This window comes from Octopus bimaculoides, chromosome 6 (assembly GCF_001194135.2).
Source record: "Octopus bimaculoides isolate UCB-OBI-ISO-001 chromosome 6, ASM119413v2, whole genome shotgun sequence".
Lineage (NCBI taxonomy): Eukaryota > Metazoa > Mollusca > Cephalopoda > Octopoda > Octopodidae > Octopus > Octopus bimaculoides.
Window position 1 is genome coordinate 12,994,540 of NC_068986.1, and position 6,690 is coordinate 13,001,229.

Genomic DNA, 6,690 nt, shown 5'->3' on the forward strand with positions numbered 1-6,690 from the left:
GAAGGACATCCAGCTGTAGAAAATCTCCCAGAGTGAATTCTGTCCAACACATGCAAGCATGGAAAGGTGATGTTAAAATAATGATATAAAATATATATCTCCTTATTCTATATCAACATCCATGTTCCATACTGGCATGAGTTGGATGGCTTGACAGGAAACATCAGATTCAAGGAATGCTTCATGCTCCAGTGCCTATTTTGGCATGGTTGCTATTGGCTGGCTGTCCTTCCTAATGCCCACACACATATATACATACAAATGTGTGTGTTTGTGTGTGCAACACCCTAACCTAGTGGTTAAAGTGTTGGATTCAGGATCACTAGATCAAGGATTTGATTCCCAGACTGGGTGACATCATGCTCTTGAGCAAGACACTCCATTTCACTTTCCCCTAGTTCATTCAGGTGAAAAAAATGAGTAACTTTGTGATGGAATGAATAGCCTTTCAACCAGGGCAATATTGGCCTGCTTGCCTTAGCCAGCAAGGAAGCTTTTCACTTGAAAGATAAAACAATGCAAAGCACATCATGACCAGCGATGTGTGACAACATTTGAAGTCTGGTCGATACCATGGTGTGTGTATGTGTGTACATATACTAAAATATATAAACATATTTTATTTCGATATTACTACTTCGTAATGTCAGAATACCTGTGTACACAACATGGACCTGATACTAAATTATTAAATAATAATTTTCTAATTTATAGATCAGTGACCAGTTGTCACTTTGAAAATTATATATTTTGAACGGGAATTTGGCAGCACCACCTCAAGCCGAACAATTATTCTGTGCTGATGAAGGGAAATAACCTGGAAATCGCAATGCACAGATATTGTTTTGAGCTGAGTGGGGGTGCTAGATTCCCTTGTTTGAAAATATAAGGACACAGATCGTGTCATATAGCCAGCTGGAGACGTTGTCTATTCGTCCTAAACCAGGACTGCCATGTTATGTTGGCAAATAATCTTTACTCTAAAGTACTGTTGCTGAAGATCTCTCGTTGTGAGATTTATAAATAGTAATTTTCTAAAGTAAAAAAGCAATTGAGTTAAATTTCAATAAAAGCAATGACAGAGACCTGACCGGCTACTACCAGTTTATGCCAGTCACCACAGGACCTCAGGTGTTCTCTGGCCCTGCACTGCTGGTTTTCTTTGCAGAATTTGGATAACTGCAGCCTGTCAGAGAAATGAGCCTCACAGGAAAGTGTAGGTGTTGCAATGAGTGTCACTAGCCATTCTCCAAAGCAATGCTTATGCAATCATGTCTATAAAGTGTGACTAGACACACCATTTGTTCTGGGGTGTTACAACCTGTTACTCCCTCCCTCCCATTTTCTGCCATTTAATTCCCACTTTTCCTTTTGCATTGTTTCCATGGTGACGAAGTTGTGAGCTTTTTCTTAGTAAACTTTGTTTTATACTTTTTATGTTTTTTTTTAAATTTTTTCTTCCAATATAAAAAGCATTAATTTAAACTTGAACACAGCATTAAAGAAATATTTTTTTTTTTAATATTTTTTTTTTTGTTTGAAAGAAATATATTTAGATCCTGCTTGTAAAACTGACTACACACACACACACACACACACACATATATATTCATACGTTGAGAAATATTTAAAGCCCACATGCAAACTGCGAGAATTTGTCAAGAAAATCTAACTTTAGTATTTACATTAAAACATTAAATGCTGAAAAAAAAAAGAAAAGAAAAAAGTCCCATAAGGTGCAAGGTGTGTCTTCCCAAGAGTAAAATACTATTTTTAAAATATGCTAAATATTTTCAACACCGGTTCGTTATTTTTAGTTTGTATCTTGGCTATTAATTTCACAAGAGTAGAGAAAAAGAAAAAAAAACACTATTAAACTGCGCTTGTTTTTCGGTCAACAACTGTAGTCTGTGATTATTGTTCTATTTTCACCTAACAACAACAAAAAAAATTATAATTAAAAGACTGAAGTTGAGTGTAATTGATATGTTGTAAGCAGAGCATCTTATTAAAAAAAAAAAAAAGAAACAAAAAAAAGATAGAAAGAGAGAGAAAAGCAATGAAATTAGACACTTTCTTCAATTGCTAATCAGAAGACATACAATGCATATCACTAAGAGATATTTATGTTTCATTAACAGTGAAAGTATTTACTGCATTACCAAAGATTGTTATTAGACAAAGTTACCTTAGTTCAATTGCTAGCGTTTCATCAAATGAGTAAGCAGGTTGATTTAGAACAATTTAAACTGTAACATTAAAGAGTCATTCCTGTTCTATTTGTTACTGTTGTTGCTACGGAACCTGAACGGCAAATATACTCTCTAGAATCTAAGAATAATGAAAGTACACAAGTGAAATTCGTTGGGGAATTTCTTAAAGAAGTTCACCTAATCTACAACAAAGATTTGGATTAAGTACTGTGCCTCATTTTCCAATAACACTTTAGCATTTAATCCAGCCATGCCCAACCGAAATATTCTACTTGTTATATGTTAAAACAGACCAGATCCAACCTCTTACACCAACCCATCAATGTCATTCTAACAATATACAAACACACCATTGAAATCTTAAAGCTACGAGATAATACACAACGAATTCAAAACAATGTGAATAGAATAAGCATTACATTTGACAAAGAAATCTGAATGTTGAGTTAGAAATTATCAGTTACAATAAAGTATAAAAATGTTGCTAAGTGAAGGCATATGGTCCTGTGGTTAGGGCAATCAGCCCACAATTCTAATGTTGCTGGTTCAATTCTTGAACCAAGTGCTGTGTTGTGTCCTTGAGCAATGTACTTCATTACAGGTGGTTGCAGCCTGTCTACTAGACTGCAAAAGAGTAACCAGCTGATGTTTAGTGCAGCTTTCTCTCTTGCCAGCTGTCACGTTCTTAATGAACCGTTAGGTGACGAGTGGAAAGGTCACATGGATGTCTATATCTATGCATAAAAAGCCCCTGCGCTGGTGCCATGCAGGAAGCACCTGCACTGGTGCCATACAGGAAGCACCTGTGCTGGTGTCATGCAGGAAGCACCTGTGCTGGTGCCATGCAGGAAGCACGTGCGCTGGTGCCATGTAGGAAGCACCTGCACTGGTGCCATGCAGGAAGCACGTGCGCTGGTGCCATATAGGAAGCACCCTGTGCACTTTGTGAAGTGGTTGGCATTAGGAAAGGTCCTCAGCCACAGAAACCTTGCCAAAATTGACAATTGGAACCTGGTGCAACTCTGATTTGCCAGCTCTAGTCGAAACATCCAATCCATACGAGCATGAAAAATGGTCATTAAACGATGATGATGATGATGATGACAACCACACAGGCATCTAAAGCAATTAGTAAAAGTCACCTGCAAATGATGGCTAAGCTCTAGTTTCTCATATATTAATCAACCCTGTTGACCATTCCTGTTATAACCAATCTGTTGGTGTCATATTGCCATACACCATGATCAACCCCTGGACATCATTATCTTAGAGCCCCCAAGACTCGTAGGGCTGGCTACCCTGTTCCCATGGAGCATAAGTGACCAAAATCTCAACATTCTGCCTGAACAGGACACCAATCTGTTGCATGGTACCTCTTTTACAGCTGAGTGGACTGGACCAATGTGAAATGTGGTGTTTTGCCCAAAGTACACAGCACACTGCCCAGTCTGGGAATTGAAACCACAATCATGAATGCACACCTTCACTTAAGAATGTGCACCCCTGATACATTTAATTTAATATAAAGTATCACAAGAGGGTTTTAATTACTCATCCTGCCCCCCCCCCTCTCCCCACTTTGATTATTAAACAAAAGACATGAAGGTCAAGCTTTACCTCACCCAAGTAGAACTTTGACACTCGTATTTGCATGTCTAATCCAACCGAAATATTCTACTCATTAATTGTCCAAACCGACCAAATCTAACCCCTCACACATAGCCTACAATGCCATTCTAAAACTAAGCAATCATATCACTTAAATCTTGCAGCTACAAGATAATACGATTCATTCAAAACAATGTGAATAAAATAAGCATTAAATCTTCACAGAGGAATCTGAATGCCAAAGAGTTAAACGCCATCTTGTCTTGAGAAAAGTCTAAATATTAGAAAGTGAGCATTAATCTTTGAAGATTCATTTTTTCATCTGATGCCAATCAGATAATACAAGAACACTTCCTAAGGTGGAATTTAACCAATTACACAGCTACCCAACAAAATATGGTATGGTGCCTAGCGAAACTGAATCAATATTTTTAATTTAAAAATGGCTACAAGCAATGTTTATCAACCAACCAATTTTAGTGAGAAAGAAGAAGAAAGAAAAAAGAAAAAGAAAGAAAAATAGAAACATTCCAAGACCTTTTGTGTGAATTATATTTTCCTGGAATTTGAATAAATATTGTCTAACATCAAAAAGTCATTCACATACCATCATAAATAATTTCATGTACCACAAAGACATTTGCATACCAGGCTGATATAGAGACATTGTGTGTGTGTGTGTGTGTGTGTGTGTGTGTGTGTGTGTGTGTGTGTGTGTGTGTGTGTGTGTGTAAAAGTATGGTATTTTGTTGTATAAGGCTAGACTGACCTGTGGTAAGAGCAGAAAAATGTGAAAAATGGTGTCATTCTATTAGAAAGCGACGTTGCTTGAATAAAACTGATTATTTGATGCTGAAGTTTTCCAATTTTGCAAAAGTAATGCTTCAGGATAACAATTAAATCCCAAAATCTTTTTAAATGGTATTACATTACATATCCCACTTTGGGGGGGAGGAGAAAAAACAAAAAGAAAAGCTGTCCCCCACCCACCCCACAAAGGACTAAAATAACAAAGATAAATTCTACTGGGAGCAAAATTGTCCTAAATATATTGGAATGTCTGTAGTTCTTACATTATTGGGAAAAGAATTTGGCAAGGTCAAAACTTAAGCAACATTTTCAATGTAAGTATTGCAATATGTAAAAACTCATTTGATTTACCATTTAGATGGCTTTAGGCACATTTTTTAAAAATTATGTATGTACGTACATATGTACGTATGTATGTTCTTCTGTTTTCTTACTTGCTTCAGTCATTTGACTGCAGCCATGCTGGAGCACTGCATTTAATCAAACAAATTGACACCAGGACAGATCTCTTTTGCCAAACCATTAAGTTACGGGGATGTAAACACACCAACATCAGTTGCCAAGCAATGGTGATGGGGACAGAGACACAAATATAAATATATATATATATATATATATATATATATATAAGGATAAGATCAATATTTAAATATCAATTTTATCAAGTGGCCAAAAACAAATCAATATTTAAATATCTATCTTATCCTTATTTATATAAATTTATTTCGTCATTATATTTAATTCAAAATAATGTGAATAAATAAGCATTACATTTGACAGAGTAATCTCAATGCCAAAGGATTAAATTTCAAACCTAAAAAAAAAAAAATCAATAATTTTATGTCAGAAACTTTCAAACTTAATACACTGATTAGCCCTATTAATACCAATCCACCTAAGACCACCCCTACTGGTTCTATGATACAAACTTCCCATTTCAAAGTGATCTCAATTAAAACCTTCCTTCAAAATTTCATGTTAATTTATATTCAAAGCAGCAGTCTAATGACAGTTATTTTCATAAATTCTTCACTATTTTCAAGATTAAATGGAATAAAAGTAATGTTTCAACAGAAATTTGGTAACAAAAGGGTCACCTAAATTCCTCATGAAAATTAATTGATACAAAAGCAATGCATTTGAACAGAATATGGTAATGAAATCAGAAAGTTGAACGTCAGGCCTGATGGAGACAAAGTGGCTGAGTACCTTTTGTGCGTTGGGCCTGATGGAGGCAAAATGGCTGAGTACCTTTTGAGCGTTGGGCCTGATGGAGGCAAAGTGGATGAGTTCCTTTCGAGTGTTGGGCCTCATGGAGGTGAGGTGGCCAAGCTCATGGGCCGCATGGAGACAAAGTGGCTGATTTCCTTTTGAGTGTTGGGCGTCACCGAGGTAAGGTGGCTGAGTTCCTTTCAAGCATTGGGGCTCATGGAGGCAAAGTGGCCGAGCTCCTTTCGAGTGCTGGGCCTCATGGAGGCAATGACCAAGACCTTTGGCATTATTTTATGCTTGAGAAGACTCATCTAGCTGAGCAAAATCACAGTCGTGGCAGATACTAGTGTCATGCAAATGGCACCCATGCCAGTGGCATGTAAAAGCACCCAGTCACAGAAAACCATGCCAAACCAGACTAGATCCTGGTGCAGCCTTCCAGCATGCCAGCCCTGGTCAAACTGTCCAGCCCATGCCAGCATGGACAACAATTTATTTTTTAAATTAACCCAAACAAAAGTCAACAACGTTTTGTATTTTCCATGCTGTCATGGATGGGTTGGACAGTTTAAAGGATCCAGTGAACTGCAGGACTACATTGAGCTCCAGCGTAAGTCTTTGCAAAGTTTCTATGGCTGAAAACCCTTCTTAATGCATGCCAACCATTATACAGACTATATTGGGCGTTTTTCTCATGCCACTTGTACTATTAGGGGTGGCAAGTAACTTGTAAGACAGGGTAAAGGAAAAAGAAAAACCCGACTAAGTATGTGTGCGTGAGAGGTGGTATTTAAGAGGTGGGTAATGTTATGCCAGATGTTGAGAGGGTAGAGCAATTAATGTATTT